Here is a 23,173-nt window from a genome sequence, read left to right as displayed (position 1 = left end):
ATCTTGTGAAAGTCTGCCCTCAACTGACACATTTACGTGTGCAGCATCCCCGATTCTCCTTACTTACTTCAGGACATGCCATTTGCACTTGTGGTGAATGTTGTCAGGCATTAAACTTTTAATAGCTAACTCCATCCCACGACATTGATCTGTACGCCTACCAAATCCTCACCTACGATGTGAGGACCAGAATGTCGGGACGGGTGAAGCTGCCACCTACCAACTGCAATGAAAAGCAGCTCCACTTGGCAACGTTGTCAGACGGGAGCATAGTGAAATTGATCACTATAGATGGGTTCATGCTATCCATGTGGCTATGCCTCCCCACAGTACTAGCAAGTGGTGGTGGTGCTAGTGGTTGGGCGCTGGAAGGTGTGATCAATGTAGAGGAGAAGCTGCGGTTGTTGTACCCAGACCTTCCTGTTGCAGGTGGCTCTGATGTACTAGTTGAGTTAACGGATCTGGAAACAGGAACAGAGGCGTGGTTGAATTTCAGGTGCGTAATCGAGATTGCGTGTTTCTTGATATGAAGACAAAGGAGATGCATTGGCAAAAGTATAGCTCATGCTCCCCGTTGTTTGAGATCGACCTGCCATCTCACCTACAAACCATGAAAGTTCTCTCGTACCTAGCAAGCTAGCCAAGTAGATAGGGTATGTTACAAATGTAGTTACCACCTTGATCGAGTGGTGCTTGATTGGTCCATATTAGATTTTATTTTATCGTATCATGCGAGCACATGAATACATGGTCTACTGGGTAATATAAAGTCCACGCAACATAGGACAAGGATGGATATTTTATATCTATACAAGTGTATGCATGTCCCATGCAATCAAGAAAGCCCGATCATATCGAAGCCGTCCGATTTGGGTGTGTGTGATCATGTAGCTGATTACGTTCTCCAGAAAAAGTCGCCTTGATGATTATACAATATTAATGGATGGATCTGCACTCGAAGACCACATACGCTTTCAATGGTTCCTATAGCTAGATAGCTATTTATAGCAAGGCATCTAACTCAAACGCACACGACCCATGGCGCCACGGAAACCCCGGCGAAAGAACATATGTCTGACGCGCCACACTAGTCACCCGGTCCCTACCGCCATGTCTTTCCGTCACGACCTCTAACCCTTCATGTCACGCCGTGCCGCCAATCTCGTTTGCCAGTAATACACGATGACATGCCGGGGCGGCCTCGTCATCCTTTGACTTTGGTTTGAGTGCTCTTGTGGCCTATGCATGTGCGGCCGCATGATGGGTCACCTCACGTTCATCTTAAATCATACTCCCTCCGTCCGAAAAAGTTTGTCACAACCTTATTCCTCAAATGGATGTATCTACGACTAACCTGATGTTAGATAGAGATAGATTGGGATTATTTCTTGTACAAATTAGCCGTGTTCAAGAAAAGAAAAAATATCTAGTTAGCTAGAGTCAAACCGCGGTGCATACAAGTTAAGAAAAAACCCCTCTTGGCTTGTAGTAGTTGGAAATATGGTAGGTCGAATTCGAATGAGAAAAAGTTTGTCATGACTCCATTCCAATGTGCACTGGATAATTATTTGGAGGATTTTATAGGACGTGAAACTCAAAAAGTTAGCAATATTTCCAAATTTGTATGAAATTAAAAACAACTAAGATTCTAGAAGCTTCCCCTTTGGACGGGGTGGCGTACCGGTAAGTCGTTTTAGAGACCAACATCAAAAATCCAAGGCGCGATATACACTATATATCCACCAACAAAAACTATTCTAAAAGCAATCGGATGACTTACGTAATAACAAAACAATATCCAGTTCACACAGTAAAATCCATTTGTATCGTTCCCTACTTATTAGGCCTACGAGCTAGCTAGGAGAACACCTTCATGGTTTGTAAGCAATATGGTAGGTCGATCTCTAACATCGAGGAGCGTTCCTTTTGCGTATGGATCTCCTTCGTCTTCAAATCAAAAACTACGAGCGTACTATAGCGACCTTTCTCGCATACCCGTAGCAACACCACGTCCCCGCTCCTTTTCCCGGAGCCCTCGAACTTAATGACTACATCGATGCCACACTCAAGAGGAATATTTGGGCAGACTGACCGTAGGTTCTCCCCTATGTCGATTATATTTTCTAGTGACCAACCACCACCACCACCACCACCACCTGCTGGGACTGTATGGAGTCGTAACCACACTGATATCTTGAACCCCTCTATGGCGAGCAGTTTGAGTAGGTTCCTATCTGGAGACGTGGCCAAGTAGAGCTTGTTTGCTTTGCATTTGGTAAGTGGGGGCTTCACCATTCTAGGTGTCCCCGTGCGCACATCGTAGGTGAGGATTTGCTTACCGTTGAACACTAGCCAGTGGATGATGCCACCGCGGACGACGGCGGGGGCAGTGTCCGCCCAGACAAACATCCTTGGAAAGTCAAGGTTTCTCGTATGAGCCGTGACGGGCCCCAGGTACAAGAGGAGGATGTGGCGGTCTGTACTTTGATGCTCCATCCATAGAGATCGGCAAAGAGTAGCATGAAGGAGCAGTCAATGCCGTCCGCCGCCGTGAGCGGGACGTATACTTGCAAGTTGTTCTTGGTACTCTTGATACCTGTCGGCCTTGAAAGGAAGGTGTGGTGGCTGGTCATAGGATCATACACGCACTTGTCAGAGCAGCGCTTGGATTTGGGTCGTGCATTTATGTGTTTGCGGCGGAGGACGACGAGTCCACCGCGGGACGTCAGCGGTTCATACCGGCCAAAGAGCTTTGCAGCGCAACGCGACATGTAAGGCGAGAGTTGGTTGCGGCATAAGGACACGACGGTGGGCCTGACCGGGTGGACCACAGTTATGGGCCAATCGTCGTAGGTGCTGTACGTGAGGATGCTTGGAGCCACCTTTTGGGTAATGCCGTGGATGAACTGCGGGCTGAGTATGTCACGACGGAGGTGCTTGCAAACGGCGGCGCAACGGACAACCGTGAGAAAGTCGGTGCGCGCTATGATCTCGAAAAGGACATCAGCGGGGAGGGTCGTCAGGATATCCGACGCCACCGGCGCAAACACGTTGTTTCGTCGGCGTTTGCATGACACCATGGGTAGTACGTGTTTGAGCTGGAACTTGGAAGCCCTAGCGTGCTATAACTAGTCAGCTACAGGTAGAGAACGACCGCACGTACCTCTGTTTCCGGCTGCAGACCCTGTTAATAGTATGTCGCGTCACAGAGCTTTGACAAGTTCAGATCGGATCGGAGTCAGGAACCCAAACCGGACGGAGCAGAGCCCTATTTATATGGATGGAAGCAGAGCCATACGTGTGTTTGAGTTTGTTTGGGCTCTCTCGCGTTTAGGCCGTTACCGTGTGTTGCCTCAGCGTGAGCTGTTCCCTTTTCCTTTTTTTTTTCTTTTTTCCTTTTTTCATTTTTTCTTTCTAGTTTCTAAAGTTTTAAATTCTAAATTTTTTATTTTTTATTTTTCTTTTCTCTTTTCCAATTTTTAAAAATTCATAATTTTTCCCATCTTTGTTAGTTAACTGTCCACCACCGAATAGATGGCTGTTTTTTCTTATTCCATTTGCATGTCCACCCTCAACTTGCATCTGGAGCCCGACCTTCTTTTGTCGCAGCTGCAATCCCACACTCGACTCGCAACTCCCGGATACCGTAGGAATGCTTTGGGTGTACCAAACGTCACAACGTAACTGGATGGCTATAAAGGTGCACTACGGGCATCTCCGAAAGTGTCTGTTGGGTTGGCACGAGTCGAGACTGGGATTTGTCACTCCGTGTGACGGAGAGGTATCTCTGGGCCCACTCGGTAGCACATCATCATAATGTGCACAATGTGATCAAGGAGTTGATCGCGGGATGATGTGTTACGGAACGAGTAAAGAGACTTGCCGGTACCGAGATTGAACAAGGTATCAGCATACCGACGATCGAATCTCGGGCAAGTACTATACCGGTAGACAAAGAGAATTGTATACGGGATTGATTGAATCCTTGACATCGTGGTTCATCCGATGAGATCATCGTGGAACATGCGGGAGCCAACATGGGTATCCAGATCCCGCTATTGGTTATTGACCAGAAAGATATCTCGGTCATGTCTGCATGATTCCTGAGCCCGTAGGGTCTACACACTTAAGGTTTGATGACGCTAGGGTTATAGGGAAAGTATGTACGTGGTTACCGAATGTTGTTCGGAGTCCCGGATGAAATCCCGGACATCACGAGGAGTCCCGAAATGGTCCGGAGGTGAAGATTGATATATTGGACGAAGGGTTTTGGAGTCCGGAAGTGTTCCGGAGGTACCGGGTGATGACCGGCATGACCGAAAGGTATTTCGGGAGCCCCGACAAGTGTTGGGGGGGCTTCATGGGCCAAGGGAAGGGGGCAAACCAGCCAACTAAGGGGTTGTGCGCCCCCTCACCTATTCCCACGTGACCAGGGGGTTTGCGGCGCCCCAACTAGGGTTCCCACCTCCTGGCTTGGGGGCCAAGTCACCCGAAGGGGAGATCCCATCTGCCCTGGCCACCGCCCCCCTAGGGGAAACCCTAGGGCGCCTCCCCTCCCCCTTTCCCCTATATATAGTGGAGGTTTTGGGGCTGCCCAACACACGAGTCTCTCTCTCCCAAGGCGCAGCCCTACCTCTCTCCCACCTCGTCTCTCGTAGTGCTTGGCGAAGCCCTGCTGGAGTACCGTGCTCCTCTACCACCACCACGCCTTCGTGCTACTGCTGGATGGAGTCTTCCCCAACCTCTCCCTCTCTCCTTGCTGGATCAAGTCACGGGAGACGTCATCGGGCTGCACGTGTGTTGAACGCGGAGGCGTCGTTGTTCGGCGCTTAGATCGGAATCGACCGCGGTCTGAATCGCCACGAGTACGACTACCTCATCCGCGTTCTTGCAACGCTTCCGCTTAGCGATCTACAAGGGTATGTAGATGCACTCCCTTCCCCTCGTTGCTAGATTACTCCATAGATTGATCTTGGTGATGCGTAGAAAATTTTAAATTTCTGCTAAGATCCCCAACAGTGGCATCATGAGCTAGGTCCATTGCGTAGATTCCATGCATGAATAGAACACAAGTTGTTGTGGGCGTTGATTTTGTTTAATATGCTTACCCTTACTAGTCCTATCTTGTTTCGACAGTATTGTGGGATGAAGCGGCCCGGATCGACCTTACACGTACACTTACGTGAGACAGGTTCCACCGACTGACATGCACTTGTTGCATAAGGTGGCTAGTGAGTGCCAGTCTCTCCCACTTTAGTCGGATCGGATTCGATGAAAAGGGTCCTTATGAAGGGTAAATAGAAATTCGCATATCACGTTGTGGCTTTTGCGTAGGTAAGAAACGTTCTTGCTAGAAACCTATAGCAGCCACGTAAAACATGCAAACAACAATTAGAGGACGTCTAACTTGTTTTTGCAGGGTATGCTATGTGATGTGATATGGCCAAAAGAATGTGATGAATGATATGTGATGTATGAGATTGATCATGTTCTTGTAATAGGAATCACGACTTGCATGTCGATGAGTATGACAATCGGTAGGAGCCATAGGAGTTGTCTTTATTTATTGTATGACCTGCGTGTCACTGAATAACGCCATGTAATTACTTTACTTCATTGCTAAACCGTTAGCCATAGTAGTAGAAGTAATAGTTGGCAAGACAACTTCATGGAGACACGATGATGGAGATCATGATGATGGATATCATGGTGTCATGTCGGTGACGATGATGATCATGGAGCCCCGAAGATGGAGATCAGAAGGAGCAAAATGATATTGGCCATATCATGTCATTTTTGATTGCATGTGATGTTTATCATGTTTATGCATCTTATTTGCTTAGAACAACGGTAGTAAATAAGATGATCCCTCATAATAATTTCAAGAAAGTGTTCCCTCTAACTGTGCACTGTTGCAAAAGTCCGTTGTTTTAATGATGATCGGGTGTGATAGATTCTAACATTCACATACAACGGGTGTAAGCCAGATTTACACACGCGAAACACTTAGGTTGACTTGACGAGCCTAGCATGTACAGACATGGCCTCGGAACACAAGAGACCGAAAGGTCGAACATGAGTCGTATAGCGGATACGATCAACATGAAGATGTTCACAGATGATGACTAGTCCATCTCACGTGATGATCGGACACGGCCTAGTTGACTAGGATCATGTATCACTTAGATAACTAGAGGGATGTCTATCTGAGTGGGAGTTCATTAGATGAACTTAATTATCATGAACATAGTCAAAAGGTTTTTGCAAATTATGTCGTATCTTACGCTTTAGTTCTACTGTTTAAGATATGTTCCTAGAGAAAAGTTAGTTGAAAGTTGACAGTAGCAATTATGCGGACTGGGTCCGTATACTGAGGATTGTCCTCATTGCTGCACAGAAGGCTTATGTCTTTAATGCACCGCTCGGTGTGCTGAACCTCGAGCGTCGTTTGTGCATGTTGCAAACATTTGACACACACGTTTTGATGACTACATGATAGTTCAATGCGTAATGTTAAATAGTTTAGAATTGAGGCACCGAAGACATTTTTGAAATGTCGCGGAACATATGAGATGTTCCAAGAGCTGAAATTGGGATTTCAGGCTCGTGCCCACGTCAAGAGGTATGAGACTTCCGACAAGTTTCTTAACCTGCAAACTAAGGGAGAAAAGCTCAATCAGTGAGCTTGTGCTCAGATTGTCTGAGTACAACAATCACTTGAATCGAGTGGGAGTTAATCTTCCGGATAAGATAGTGATGTTTCTCCAAAGTCATTGCCACCAAGCTGCTAGAGCTTCGTGATGAACTATAACATATCAAGGATAGATATGATGATCGTTGAAATATTCGCGATGTTTCACACCGCGAAAGTAGAAATCAAGAAGGAGCATCAATTGTTGATGGTTAGTGAAACGACTAGTTTCAAGAAGGGCAAGGAGTGATACTTCATGAAATGACAAATCAGTTGCTGCTCTAGTGAAAAAACCCATGGTTGAACCCAAACCCGAGACTAAGTGCTTCTGTAATGAGGGAATGGTCACTGAAGCATAACTACCCTAGATACTTGGTAGATGAGAAGGCTGGCAAGGTTGACAGAAGTATATTGGATATACATTGTATTAAATGTGTACTTTACTAGTACTCCTAGTAGCACCAGGGTATTAAGATACCAGTTCGGTTGCTAAGTGTTAGTAACTCGAAATAAAAGAGCTATGGAATAAACGGAGACTAGCTAAAGGTGAGATAGCGATGTGTGTTGGAAGTGTTTCCAAAGGTTGATGTGATCAAGCATCGCCTGCTCCCTCTACCATCGAGATTGGTGTTAAACCTAAATAATTGTTATTTGGTGTTTGCGTTGAGCATAGACATGATTGGATCATGTCTATCGCAATACGGTTATTCATTTAAGAAGAATAATGGTTACTCTATTTATTTGAATAATACCTTCAATGGTTTTGCACCTAAAATGAATGGTTTATTGAATCTCGAGTGATACACATATTCATGCCAAAAGATATAATATAGTAATGATAGTACCACCTGCTTGTGGCAGTGCCATGTAAGTCATATTGATATAAAACGCATGAAGAAGCTCCATGTTGATGGATCTTTGGACTCACTCGTTTTTTGAAAAGTTTGAGACATGCGAACCATGTCTATTGGTATATACGCATGGAGAAACTCTATGCAGATGGATCATTTGGACTCACTTGAGTTTGAATCACTTGAGACATGCAAATCATACCACATGGGCAAGATGACTGAAAAGCCTCGTTTTCAGTAAGATGGAACAAGAAAGCAACTTGTTGGAAGTAATACATTTTGATGTGTGTAGTCCAATGAGTGCTGAGGCACACAGTGGATATCATTATGTTCTTACTTCACAGATGATTTGAGTAGATGCTGAGTATATTTACTTGATGAAACACAAGTCTGAATTATTGAAAGGTTCAAGTAATTTCAGAGTGAAGTTGAAGATCTTCGTGACAAGAGGATAAAATGTCTATGATATGATCATAGAGATGAATATCTGAGTTGCGAGTTTGGTACACAATTAAGACATTGTGAAAATCGTTTCACAACTAACACCGCCTGGAACACCATAGTGTGATAGTGTGTCCGAACATCATAACTGCACCCTATTGGATATGGTGCATGCCATGATGTCTCTTATTGAATTACCACTATCGTTTATGGGTCAAGCATTAGAGACAACCACATTCACTTTAAATAGGGCATCACGTAATTCCGTTGAGATGACAGCGTATGAACTATGGTTTAGAGAAACCTAAGCTGTCGTTTCTTAAAAGTTTGGGGCTGCGACGCTTATGTGAAAAGGTTTCAGCCAGATAAGTTCGAACTCAAAGCGGATAAATACATCTTCATAGGACACCCAGAAACAGTTGGGTATACCTCCTATTTCAGATCCGGAAGCAAAAGTGATTGTTTCTAGAAACGGGTCCTTTCTCGAGGAAAAGCTTCTCTCGAAAGAATTGAGTGGGGGGATGGTGGAGACTTGATGATGTTATTGAACCGTCACTTCAACTAGTGTGTACCAGGGCACAGGAAGTTGTTCCTGTGGCGCCTACACCAATTGAAGTGGAAGCTGATGATATTGATCATGAAACTTCGGATCAAGTGACTACCAAAACTCGTAGGTTGACAAAGATACATTTAGATATATTAAAACTGCGCATCTTTCCAGCCCTCTCAGGCTATTAGCATTTGGGGCCATTGGATCTTCAGATTTAAGCATTTTCTGCCGTATGATTGCTCTTAATCACTTCCACTCCCTCCGTTCACTGCGAACGAGCAATTTCCGCGTTGGGCCGCTGCTCCGGTGGCATTTTTGAGCACCTGCGGTAAACTTGGGCCTACTTGGCTTGTACCATCCTTCCCGTGCAACCAGAAAAAGGCCTCTGGGTGTCCCCTCTGGCTCATGCAAAAAGAATCACCTTCTGGCTGAGAAACCCCTCAAAAAGAACTGCTGACTCGGAAGGGACACACGCTCACCTAGGCCTATGCTCTGTGAGAAAAAAAATCAACCAGGCATACGATGCAGGGCCTCACCGGCCTACGGGGAGATTCTCGCTCGCGTGCGCGCTTCTGTAGCTGATGCGGCAGGGAGATGCGAACGGGTGCTGCATGGAGCTGTTGAGTGACGCGTCGTGGGCGATTCAAACAATCCGCTAGCATTGAAGCAAGCAGTAAAGCGTCAGTTTCTGGATGCCACTAATGGCAGCTGAGGTGGCCCCTTTCGTCGACGGCGACCAATGGAGGTACGTTACTCTTTGCTCCCTGCCTAGACCTTCATCCGCATACCTCCACCTCCACCATGCCTCAAGCTCTACCCGTTCCGCTTCTTATCCCGGCAGGTTGCGAGGCCTCGTGATCTATACATGCAAAACTAGGTAGAGAGCAGCTGCTGCCACTATCTCCACCTCCACCATGCCTCCTCCATCCGCCTTCCATCTTGCCACTCCGCCGTCTGCGCCACACGAATGATAGCACTGGTGGCGATGAGCTTGAGGTACCTGTTCTGCCCTCCGTCCACACCCTCACGAGAACGCAGATCGAGGGCGACAGCAACACACAGATATTTTCTCGGCGCGCAGTGCCATGGCTGCACTCTCCATTCAAGCGCCGCGGCCTTTCCCTTAGGAGTGTCACCACAAGGAACATGCAGTGTTGTTGCTGCCATCGCTTCCTCTGATCCTCTCCATGGCCAAGTTGAGTTGTCACCTTCCTCCTACAAATTTACACATTGAACTAGAGGTTGGATTGATCTGTTCGTTGTATCAGGTATCTAATTCCACTACATGTTGAGGTGGAAGCTGAAACTCCCCCCCCCCCCTAATTTTTCATGTTTTTCTTGATTTAATACACATTCAGTTATACCTTTGTTTGATCTGTTGTATCAGGCAAAAACGAGCTATCCTCATTTCCGTGTAAAAACGTATAGTGTAAATTTACATGATCAGATGGTAGAGCTATAGAGGATAATGTATCTGATAATATTATGTTCTTGCACTGATATCCGCGTTCCTATAGATGAACAATGCCGCTTTTTCTTTTAAAGTGGACTGGGACAACAAAGCTTGGAGATGGAAAAATGGGACCTTCAGGACAATTCTGTTATAATAACAGTTAATATTATCAACGAGAATTCATCCACAAGTCAGAGGATGAGCTATGCCAAGTCTATAAGTAGCTGTTGTATCAACCTAATGTTCTTAACTGCGATCAAGGTAAGCTCAAATTTAAAATAAAGTTATTTTCAATTTTCATAGTTCTTTTTTCTGTTTATTCAAAAATAACTTATCTAGGTTTTGTGAAACTGTATATGTGTTTCTTCTTTGCCTTCAAAGTATTGAGTGTTTAGTTTGCGGAGGACTTCATTCTAGAAGAAAATTTGCTGCAGAATAAGAATCAAGGAACTCAGTTTGACAACAGGGTCAATTCAGTCCTGCAGGATCTTCTTTAGAGAGTTTTTTTTTCTTGAAGCTCACATGGATGTAACAGTATAGTTCTCTAGCCTAACAAATTACTGCGCATCAAGATTATGCACAACTATAATTTCAAAATTTGTAGTTTCTTACTCTGTAAATTAAATTGGTACGGTTGTCCCGAGTTACTGCCTAGATGGTTTTGGATGATACTATTTTTCACTTATTGTCTACTCATACATTTCTTAAGGTGCCTTATTTTCCTTGGAGTAATCACCAATAGGCATGCTTATTTTTTTTGCGAGTACATCTTGGTTCCGTGTCATTTATCTTAACTTTGATTGAAGTGGAAATGCTCGGATGTGGACAAGATTTTGACTAGCTGAAAATAGTTAGCATATGCTCCATGAACAAGGTTTTGACTAGCCGATGCATTACTTAGAATGGCCGAGCACTGCAATATTTTTCCATTATTTGCACCATCTAAATTTTAAAATATATCTTGTGGCACTTTATTTATGTAAAATTCTATTATTCTATAGTAACAATTGCCGGGCGCGGCAACACGCGCCATCAGAGATCTAGTACTACTTCAGAGTGGTACATAATCCTGTCTTGAAGGTCATGTTGCTAGACAACAATGAACCTATGAGCTATGAATAAGAGATGGTGGGCCCGGATTCCGACGAATGGGTTGAGGCCATAAAATCCGAGAGAGGATCCATGTATGAAAACAAGGTATAGACTTTGGAAGAACTACTTGACGGTCGTAAGGCTATTGGGTACAGATGGATTTTAAAAGAAAGACGGACAATGATGGTAAGTATCACAATTAAGTAAGCTCGACTTTTCGTTAAGATGTTTTCCGATAAGTTCAAGGAGTTGACTGTGATGAGACATTTCTCTTTCGTAGTGATGCTAAGAGTCTGTTGGAATTATATTAGGAATTACTGCATGATTTATGAAATCTTGCAGATAGGATGTCAAAACATTGTTTCCTCGACGATATTCTTGAGGAAAGGTTGTATGTGATACAACCAGAAGGTTTTGTCAATCCTGAAAGATGCTAACAAGTGTGCAAAGCTCCAGCAATCCTTCTAGGGACTGGAGTAAGCATCTTGGAGTTGGAATATACGCTTTGATGAGATGATCAAAGATTTTGGGTTTATACAAAGTTTATGAGAAACCTGTATTTCCAAAGAAGTGAGTGGGAGCACTATAGCATTTCTGATGTGTATATGTTGTTGACATATTGTTGATCGGAAATGATGTAGAATTTCTGGAAAGCATATAGGGTTATTTGAAAAGTGTTTTTCAATGGAAAACATGGATTAAGCTACTTGAACATTGAGCATCAAGATCTATAAGGATAGATCAAAATGCTTAATAGTACTTTCAAATGAATACATACCGTGACAAGATTTTGAAGGAGTTCAAAATAGATCAGCAAAGAAGGAGTTCTTGGCTGTGTTATATGGTGTAGTATTGAGTAAGACTCAAGACATGACCATGAAAGAAGAGAGAGAAAGGATGAAGGTCTTCCCCTATGCTTCAGACGTAGGCTCTATAGTATGCTATGCTGTGTACCGCACCCGAAGTGTGCCTTGCCATGAGTCAGTCAATGGGTACAAGAGTGATCCAGGAATGGATCACAGGATAGTGGTCAAACTTATCCTTAGTAACTAGTGGACTAAGGAATTTTCTCGATTATGGAGGTGCTAAAAGAGTTCGTCGTCAAGGGTTATGCCGATGCAAACTTTGACACTTATCCGAATTATTCTGAGTAGTAAACCGGATTCGTATAGTAGAACAGTTATTTGGAATAGTTCCAAATAGAGCGCGGTAGCTGCATCTAGGAGATGACATAGAGGTTTGCAAAACACACACGGATCTGAATGGTTCAGATCCGTTGACTAATAACCTCTCTCACAAGCAAGATATGATCAAACCACATGGGTATCGATTCATTACAATCACATAGTGATGTGAACTAGATTATTAACTCTAGTGCAAGTGGGAGACTGTTGGAAATATGCCCTAGAGGCAATAATAAAATGGTTATTATTGTATTTCCTTGTTCATGATAATTGTCTATTATTCATGCTATAATGTATTGACCGGAAACCGCAATACATGTGTGAATACATAGACCACAACATGTCCCTAGTGATCCTCTAGTTGACTAGCTCGTTGATCAATAGATGGTCATGGTTTCCTGACCATGGACATTGGATGTCATTGATAACGGGATCACATCATTAGGAGAATGATGTGATGGACAAGACCAAATCTCAAGCCTAGCATAAGATCGTGTAGTTCGTATGCTAAAGCTTTTCTAAATGTCAATTATGTTTTCCTTAGACCATGAGATTGTGCAACTCCCGGATACCGTAGGAATGCTTTGGGTGTACCAAACGTCACAATGTAATTGGGTGGCTATAAAGGTGCACTACGGGTATCTCCGAAAGTGTCTATTGGGTTGGCACGAATCGAGACTGGGATTTGTCACTCCGAGTGACGGAGAGGTATCTCTGGGCCCACTCAGTAGGACATCATCATAATGTGCACAATGTGATCAAGGAGTTGATCGCGGGATGATGTGTTACGGAACGAGTAAAGAGGCTTGCCGGTAACGAGATTGAACAAGGTATCGGCATACCGACGATCGAATCTCGGGCAAGTACTATACCGGTAGACAAAGGGAATTGTATACGGTATTGATTGAATCCTTGACATCGTGGTTCATCCGATGAGATCATCGTGGAACATGTGGGAGCCAACATGGGTATCCAGATCCCGATGTTGGTTATTGACCAGAGAGATGTCTCGGTCATGTCTGCATGATTCCCGAGCCCGTAGGGTTTACACACTTAAGGTTCGATGACGCTAGGGTTATAGGGAAAGTATGTACGCAGTTACCGAATGTTGTTCGGAGTCCCGGATGAGATCCCGGACATCACGAGGATTCCCGGAATGGTCCGGAGGTGAAGATTGATATATTGGACGAAGGGTTTTGCAGTCCGGAAGTGTTCCGGAGGTACTGGGTGATGACCAGCATGACCGAAAGGTATTTCGGGAGCCCCGCGAAGTGTTGGGGGGGGGGGGGCTTCATGGGCCAAGGGGAGTAGGCAAACCAGCCCACTAAGGGGCTGTGCGCCCCCCTCACCTATTCCCACATGACCAGGGGGTTTGGTGCGCCCCAACTAGGGTTCCCACCTCCTGGCTTGGGGGCCAAGTCACCCAAAGGGGAGATCCCATTTGCCCTGGCCGCCGCCCCCCTAGGGGAAACCCTAGGGCGCCTCCCCTCCCCCTTGCCCCTATATAGTGGAGGTTTTGGGGCTGCCCAACACACGAGACTCTCTCTCCCAAGGCGCAGCCCTACCTCTCTCCCTCCTCGTCTCTCGTAGTGCTTGGCGAAGCCTGCTGGAGTACCGCCCTCCTCCACCATCACCACGCCGACGTGCTGCTGCTGGACGGAGTCTTCCCCAACCTCTCCCTCTCTCCTTGCTGGATCAAGGAACGGGTGACGTCATCGGGCTGCACGTGTGTTGAACGCGGAGGCACCGTTGTTCGGCGCTTAGATCGGAATCGACCGTGATCTGAATTGCCACGAGTACGACTACCTCATCCGCGTTCTTGCAACGCTTCCGCTTAGCGATCTACAAGGGTATGTAGATGCACTCCCCTTCCCCTCTTTGCTAGATTACTGATCTTGGTGATGCGTAGAAAATTTTAAATTTCTGCTACGATCCCCAACACTACCACCACCACCACCTGCTGGGACCGTAAGAGTTGTAGCCACACAGATATCTTGAACCCCTCTATGGCGAGTAGTTTGAGTAGATTCCTATCAGGTTCTTTCCTGTGCATTTTGTAGGAGGGAGCTTCACCATTCTGGGCGACCCCATGCACACATCGTAAGTGAGGGTGTGCATATCATCGAACACTAGCCAGTGGATGGCACCGCCATGGAGGATGGCGGGGGCACTTCTCCCCCAGACAAACATCCATGGAAAGTCCGGGTTGCTCGCATGAGTCGTGACTGGTGCCAAGGTACTAGAGGATGTGGCGGCCTGTACTTTGATGCTCCATCCGTAGAGATCGAAGAAGAGTAGCATGAAGGAACAGTCTATGTCGGCCGCCGCGGTGAGTAGGACGTACACTTGCAAGTTGTTCTTGGTACTCTTGATACCTGTCGGTCTTGAGAGGAAGGTGTGGTTGCCAATCATGTGATTATACACGCACATGTCAGAGGAGCGCTTGGATTTGGGTCGCGCGTTGATGTGCTCGTGATGGAGGACGACGAAGCCGCCGTGGACGTCACCGGTTCGTACCGACTAAAAAGATTCGTGGCGCGACGCGACATGTAAGGCGAGAGCTGGTTGCGGCATAAGGACACGATGGTGGTGGTGACCGGGTGGACCACAGTTAGGGGCTAAAGTGTTGGCAATATCATCGGACTCTCTCCACTATGGAATGGCTTGATGACAGTTAAGGCTGAACTTTTTTAGCAGAGGTTCCTTCTCAGAAGGCAAGTGTCTTGAAATGAGATTTGGGGAAGATATATACGTGGCTGCGGGATCCTTTAGTTTTTTTTTTGACAATCTGCGGGATCCTTTAGTTACCGAGCCTATACAATATCATCTGGGGAGAAGACGCTTTTATTGCCCGCTATGTGTTACAGATGTGTCCGATGCATGCTTACTGGGAATAAATGAATGGAATGTGAATCAACTTATTGTAGTGTTCCGTTGGATGTTGAATGCTTACGGTATCTGGTTAATTAAGCCCATATACGTGGACTTAGGATAATCGTGCAACATGTGTGGTGAATGCTTTTGCTGCAAAACTGATGTACATGTATAAATGTATTGCCTAGGCTCTGCCATCAGATCGGTTTTCTTTTTGCATTGGCTAGAGCATGCACTTCTACATGATATCAGAGCCAAGACGTCTTGATTTCAAGAACCGGCTGACGCAATTAAATTACAGCTCACTCACGGTCCATGTTTAGGCATGAGGGAGCCACACGTGAGGGAAGTGTTGATGTATAAATGTATTGCCTAGTCTCTTCAATTAAATCGATTTTTTATTTGCATTGGTTAGAGCATGCACTTCTATAACTAAACACTACTAGGAAAAACCTTATACACATAATCTCACCATTAGCGCGTGTTAAAGTGAGGCGCTACTATTACTTAGCAGTAGCGCTTGGTAAGAAAGGGTGCTACTGCTATCCACTTCAGTAGCGCGGCAGGAATAAAACTCGCTACTACTATAATTGCCACACCGTTGCCGACATACTAGGTATAGTAGTAGCGCCCTTCTGCAAACCGCGCTACTGCTATCAAATTAGTAGTAGCGCGCTTTTAGGATAGGGTGCTACTGCTAAGTTGGAACTTGTCCACAGGGCGGGCCTAACTTAGCAGTAGCGAGTTTGTGAGGAGCGCGCTACTGCTACGGATTTTAGCAGCAACGCGTTTTCTTTTCACACGGTACTGCTGAAGTTATTTTGACATAATTAACCCCCCATGCGGCCTTCGGAGTCTACCCTTGACGTCACTGCGCGCCTGTGCCTCCTCCTCCTCGACCTCGCCGGAGCCCCTGCCCTCGCTCTCCGCCGTCGTCTCCCTCGATCCCGCCTCGGCGCCGTCTCCCTCGACCCCGCCTCGACGCCGTCTCTCCCGACCCCGCCTCACCGCGCCTCGGTGCCACCGTCCCTCCCGACCCCATCACTCTCTCCGCCCTCTGTAAGCACTCTTCCCTCTCCTCTTCTCCGCTCTCTGCTCTCTTTCTCTCTCTGTTAGTATGAACGCTAGCTATTTAGTGCTAGTTAGTATGAACCCTAGGCTATTTTTAGAGCTAGTTAGTTAATTAGAATTAGTATGAATCCTATTTAATTAGGTAGTATGAACCCTTGTTAAAGAAAACCCTAGGACAAATTAGTGGCTATTTTTTAGTGGTAGTTTGTATGAACCCTAGATTTCAAAATATTGCTATTTTTAGTTAAAGCAATTGTTTCTATTTAAGTTTTTTAGTTAAAGCAATTGTTGCTATTTAAAAAAACAGAATTAGTATGAACCCTAGTTAACTAGGTGGTATGAACCCTATTTAAAAAAATAAAATTTGGACATGTGATATATTTTTCTTTAAGTTTTCAAAAAGCAGAATTTGGACATGTGATATAATTAGGTGGTATGAACCCTATTTAAAAAACTTCTTGCATTTTTCTTCAAGTTCTATATTCTTCTTCCTGTTATATGCAAATTTGAACTGGCCATGTGATACGTGGACATGTGATTTGGACATGTCATATTTGTAATTTGGACATGTAATGTTTTGGACATGTTATATTTTGAAAATGATGATTATGTGCAAGGTAAATATTCTGAGCGGTTCTCGGACGTCATCCACAAATGGTTCAAAAGTAGACAAGAAGCAGAAGCCAGTTTCTTGAGGTTCACGCTAACGCGAGAGAGGACTCATACTGCCGCGTCATGTACTGCATAGTTCCACTCTCACTCATAGTCAAAGCTCTTCTTGTCTATAGCATTATTTAGACGGATTACGATGTAGTTGCAAGTATTTGAGACATCTCATAACTTGTATCGCTATTTCGAGATGATGACGAGAGACATCATTTTGTGTTGGATGATGATTATGGTGATGATATGATGGATTTGATGAGACTATTTGTATGTGAATGATATGATCAGATTTGTATGTGTATGATATGCTAGAGACTATTGTATAAAACACAAAATAAAATTCAGAAGCACAAAATATGTAGTAGAAAATAAAATCAGAAACTAATAAGAGTAGCGTGGGGTATGCTTTAGTAGCAGCTAGGTCTTAGCAGTAGCGCCTTTTATACTAGGGCGCTACAGATATTAGCAGTAGCGCGTTTTTGCGACGACCGGTACTGCTATCCCTAGATAGCAGTAGCGCGGGTAAACACGGGCTACTGCTAAGCGTTAGCTATAGCGTCATATCAGTAGCGCGGCTGCCCGCGCTACTAACAAGCATTTTACCCGCGCTACTGCTAGGCTTTTCCCTAGTAGTGAAAGTATATAAAAATTTAGGGTACTTGTGCGATATACACTTGACAAGCTACCCTGTATCCGTTACACTTGTAGAAGAACAAATCGGCAACTCATGTACACACTACACTAGACTCTCCTCATTATTTAGCAAATATGGCGTCATTTGTGGCACATAGGAGAAAACCCGAGCTCGTGCTACGGGCGCAAGCAACCCTGCGCGAGACTCTGACTCTCTCCGACGTTGACGACGAAATAGACCTGCGATTTTTGCAGCCTGCCATCGAGTTCGTGCTGTCAATGTCGATGTTGATGACAATGGACCGGAGTGGCCTGCCACAGCTGCCAAGGTAGTCAAGGCGGCTCTCGCGGAGGCGCTGGTGCACTCCTACCTAATATATCCGCGTTGTATCTATTTTTACAAACACTGTGGCTCTAATTTAGATGATTTGGATGACATTAACATGGACTGACGTTGTTTTGAGGAGAACTACTATGGTGTCATTTTTTGTGCGGAAATAAAAGCTCTCGGAATTGGATGAAATACTTTGCCTATGAAATAAAGGTATTTAGTTATGTCAATTATTCCTTCGTAATCGTCGTTTTTAATCTATATAAACACATAGTACTACAACCGCATGATTTCACAATTGTGAGCGCACGCTCTACGCAAGGAGCCAGTGCTAAAGAAATCCTCGCCGTTGTCCAAGTCACCCTCACACCTCCATTACAAGCTCAAGGGTGTGGCCACCATGAGTGGTTCCCCGCCGCCTGTCGTCGTGAAGGATTTGGCATGAGCGCTTGGCTATGTTGGTCTTTCTCCCATGCTCCCTCGCCCCCAGGCCCTTGCTTTCCGAGCCTAGCGTTGTCATCCAAGTCGCTCTCGCACCTCCACTACAATCTGGCATGGGCCACGTCGAGCAGTTCCCCTGCCGCCCATCGTCATCAAGGGTTTGGCATGAGCCCTTAGTTATATTGCTCTTCCTTCCATGCTCCCTCGCCCCAGGGCCTGCCTCTCCTGAGCCTAGCGTTGCCGTCCAAGTTGCCCTCGCACCTCCACTACATCCTCAAGGTTGCGGGCGCCGGCGAGCGGGAATGTTGTTGCCCGTCGTCCTCAATTGTTTCGCATGAGCCCTAGTTATTTTACTCATCCTCCCATTCTCTCTCTCCCCCTAGGCCTTGACTCTGCTGAGCCTAGCGCCCTCGTCCAAGTCGCCCACACACCTCTACAACAACCTCAAGGGCGTGGGAGCTGGCGAAAATCTTTCATGCTGCGGCTGTTTCTGTGTATGAAAATGGCCAGGTTAGGGTTTCGCCTCAGGGAAGTGTGGTCAGTGTAGAATCTTCTTTTCTTTCACACATGCATTCATAAATGTATATGTGAACCAACATGGTTGGGTAGTTAAGAGGACAGTGCTATCCCCAGCCCAGCAGGGTTCAAATCTTGGTGCTCGCACTATTCTTGGTTTTATTTTCAGTCGGAGGAGACATTCCCGACGACTACGAAGCGTCTGTGGTGACTCGTCAATCTCAAAATCATATGACAGCTCAGTCTCTCGGATATACTCATAGGAGTAGGGTTTGTGTGTATATTCATAGGGATGAGTGTATGCGCGCGTATAATGAACGCTTGCGTCTGTACTATGTTTTAAAAATAATGGGAATAGGGGCACAGGGTCATTAGTTATCCATGCATGCATTGCATGGTGACATGAGCACTCAGTGCATATGTGTTGTACAAATACTACATGCATACGCCAGGTTACAGCATTATTTTCCCTGTTTTATATTTTTGCAATGGAGTAGTGGTAATGGGATGTTGGGTAGGTACCCTCGTGATGACGAGCACGTGCGAGTACGTGCATGTGTGATACAGTACGACTAACATCAAAACGTTCCATCGGAACGGAAAAGAAAAAAGAGCCGTAATTCTTTCGTCCCAGTCTTACATAACTAGCACCACGATATACTTTTCGGTGTACCAAAAAATAACCTTTATAATTGCCCAATTATGGAGCAACTTTTGGGGATCTCAAATCAACCATACGTTATCCAGGTCTATGATATTCCCATGATATAAGGACACAAGTAAATGTTAACATACTATGAGAAGATACCAACAACATATGAAGACATGATCTCGTAGTTTCTAATAAGTGGGTCTATTCAACATCATTATTACCATTATAATTTGCAGTCATTATTGTCGGCATTATTGTTACATTAAACATTTGTTACCCTAACGATTGTTACAGTAAGTTGATCACAATTATTACAGTAACAGTAAGTTGATGTGCATTGATAAACTGGACAATCATTGTTCTCAGGGTTAAACGATTAACCACCTTGCAACAAATATGATCCAAAAATAATGCTTCTGCTTGAGGCTGGAACATAGTAATAGATATTAATCTCTAAAATAAATCCTAAATAAAAATATAGAGGTAGGACGTCGACGACAAGCACGTCAACTGTTACTCCATTTTTGACGTGCATCATCACCACATCCTTTGCCAATCGCTTAGGCCTCTATATTCTGTGTATCGAGTTGCAAATATGAGCACCTGATATTCAGTTCCCAAGAATTACACTATGAATTAGCAAGGAATACATCAAGCCCATGTATGACACTCATATTGTGGCTGGAATTTGCAGAATTCTTCTTTTCCGCCAAATACTTCTTGCAGTTCCTCTTTGAGTGACCTTTCTCCTTACAAAAGAAGCACTCGGCATCAGCAGTGGCGCCAATCTTCTTAGACTTCCCAGACGTATCAGCCTTATTGGGACCCTTGGACTTGCCTTTTTTCATCGACTTGTCCTTCTTCTTAATGTTGGTTGTTTTATTCACCATCGTTGCTTGATTGACGTCCGTCTGGATTCCATTCTCAAGGGTCTTAAGCGTAGTAAAAAATTCACCCAATGTATTTTTTCTTAAAGAAGATGAAGCGGGAACAACATCAGTGTCCAACTCATGGGGGATTGGAAAACCTAGTGCATGCATCCTTTGTGTGTACTCATGGTGCGACATGGAGTGTTGTGGGAAGTAGGGTTGATGGTGCGACATGTAATGCTGGTTCTGAAGTACATGGTCGATGCCCATCGTGTGTTGCCTCAAAACACCAGGAAAGAACTCTTGGCCGAAGTACGGCGTGTATGGCTGCTGGACCATCATAGGAACATTGTTGCTCATCGACATGGCAGGAAACTCGTGTTGGTACGCCATGTATGGTTGTTGTCGGCCGAGCACAGGAAGCATCACATCAGGCGGGAGAACCCTCATGTATGGCTGGTGAAGTATAGGGTTGCCGGCATACGGGGCGTGAACCCGCATCGGAACCTGAAACACTTGATCAAGAGTTCCGCCCGCCCTGTGGCACGGCGCCGCCGGGAAGCAATTGTCTGTGTCTAGACGTGGGAGGCTCACCTTCTTCTTCTGGTCCTCTGTATATTTCTGCATGTTATCTTCCTTCATCTCTTGAACTGAGGATGCGTCTTCATCATCCCTAACCATCTCCTGATCCTCCTGGATGGACTCGTTATCGTGTGGGGTTGAGACTGCAGGGGCGATGGGGTGGGGCGGCCGCTGCATCTGGCGGAACCGGAGTGAGAGGGACGAGTGAAGGGAGGAGAGGTGGGCATCGATGTCGTCCCAGGTGAAGGGGAGCTTGACATGGGGAGGCGCGCATGCGACGACGCGGTGGAAGGACTCCTGCAGGCGCTGCTTCTTGACGGCGAGCGCTGCAATGGCGGCCTCCAGATCAGCCGTCGCCATTGGCCGGGCCTGGTCGGTCTGTGACATGGCCGCGATGGGAAGGGAGAGAGATTGCCGTTCCAGAGGAGCGGCGGCGGCGGCGGCGGCTGGAAAGTACTCCAGGCGAGAACCGAACGAACGATTGATGCTTTGGTGTGGACTGAGTTCGACATAGGGGACACGTATATAAAGACTAGAGGATATAATAGAGCAATACGAACTGGTGACGCATGCCTCACCTAATCGTGGGTTCCTATTGTTATCGGATTCCAAACTCTTTCCAAGTCTCCGCAGATCACGTTCCTACGAGATTATTGCCTTAATCCAATCCAAGTGGTCTACTTTCCTTAGACGACTAACACCACACGATGGACATGCAGCATCATGAGCAACTACCACCTTGTATGGCCTACTCTCTCCTTGGACGACTTACTTATAAGTAGCCTATTGCCCTACTTTCCTTGGACGACTACCACCACCACATGAGCTACTCCAGGGAAGACAACGAGTCGTCAGTCGGCTTCAGAGTATGCGGCCGACCTCCGACAGCCGACAGCCTGCCCAACACCACGGACGACGACCAAGACCCCAAGAAGCTGGACAGTGTAGGCGAAGAGTTACTGGCCACACTCGACCTGGCCAAGACCACCACCAGCATCGACCTGCACCTGCATGTGGACCTGCTCATCACGGATGCCGAGTGATGGTGTCCTGAACTAGGGGTACTCACCACGTGTCTCCCGAACAGGTGGGTCGGGCCGAGAATCCCCATGGCGGTTCACACTAAAGGGCTTCTTCAGGCAGCCCATGACATATACCAGGGAGATTTCACAAGAGTTGCCACACAAACCGAGGACTCATCTCCACCGACATATCCGACTAATACTCTTGTTATCCTAGGTTATATTATATAAACCGATGCTGGGTTAGTCGATAGATGATATTCCAGATAATTAGAATCATACCACTAGTAGAAAACAGGGCTATCGTTCGGGCCTGGCCAGCCCATTAATCCCGGTTCTTCAAGAACCGGGACCCATGGGGGGTATTAGACCCGGTTCGTGAGCCCAGGGGGGTGGCCGGGGCCTCGTGGGCATTGGTCCCGGTTCGTATGGAACCATTTGTCCCGGTTCCAGCCACGAACCGGGACCAATGGTCCTTGCTCCTGGCCCACAACCATTGGTCCCGGTTCGTGGCTTGAACCCGGACAGAAGGGGGGGCTTTAGTCCCGGTTCATGCCACGAACCGGGACAAATAACTTGCCTATATATACCCACCGCCGCGGCAGAGCACTCCACAGTGCTCTGTTTTTTCAATCCGGCGAGGAGAGGGCATTTGGGTGCTCTAGTTCACCTACTATGCACATGAGGTGTTCGATGAAATGCCCGAGCCACACTAGTTAAGCTTTCTACTCTCGAAGCTCGACCTCGGAGCTCCATTTTTTCCGAGAGTTGTCTAGATTTAGCGGTCCGTCACGCCCCGTCCCCGTTTTCGCCGCCGTTGATCGCCCGCGCCGATCTGGTCGCCGGCACCACCGTGGTGAGCCTCTTGTTCTTATATTCTTTCTGATACTTGTCTGATTTTCTTACTTTAGATAGATATTTGTCTGATTTTCTTACTTTTGCACACATAATTATATATAATGAACGCAAATGAGCCGGCAATGGATGTATGGTGACAGACACACCTCCGAGTACATTAAGGGTGTGCATAATTTTCTTGAAGTGGCTGAGGCAAACAAGCAGAATGGTTTTATGTGTTGTCCATGCACTAAATGTGGGAATACGAAGTCTTACTCTGACCGGAAAATCCTTCACATCCACCTGCTTTACAAGGGTTTCATGCCACACTATAATGTTTGGACGAGGCACGGAGAAATAGGGGTTATGATGGAAGACGAGGAAGAAGAAGAAGACGACGACAACTATGTGCCCCCT

This window comes from Triticum dicoccoides, chromosome 7B (assembly GCF_002162155.2).
Source record: "Triticum dicoccoides isolate Atlit2015 ecotype Zavitan chromosome 7B, WEW_v2.0, whole genome shotgun sequence".
Taxonomy (NCBI): domain Eukaryota; kingdom Viridiplantae; phylum Streptophyta; class Magnoliopsida; order Poales; family Poaceae; genus Triticum; species Triticum dicoccoides.
The sequence above is the reverse complement of the archived record's forward strand: the minus strand, read 5'-3'. Positions refer to the sequence as shown.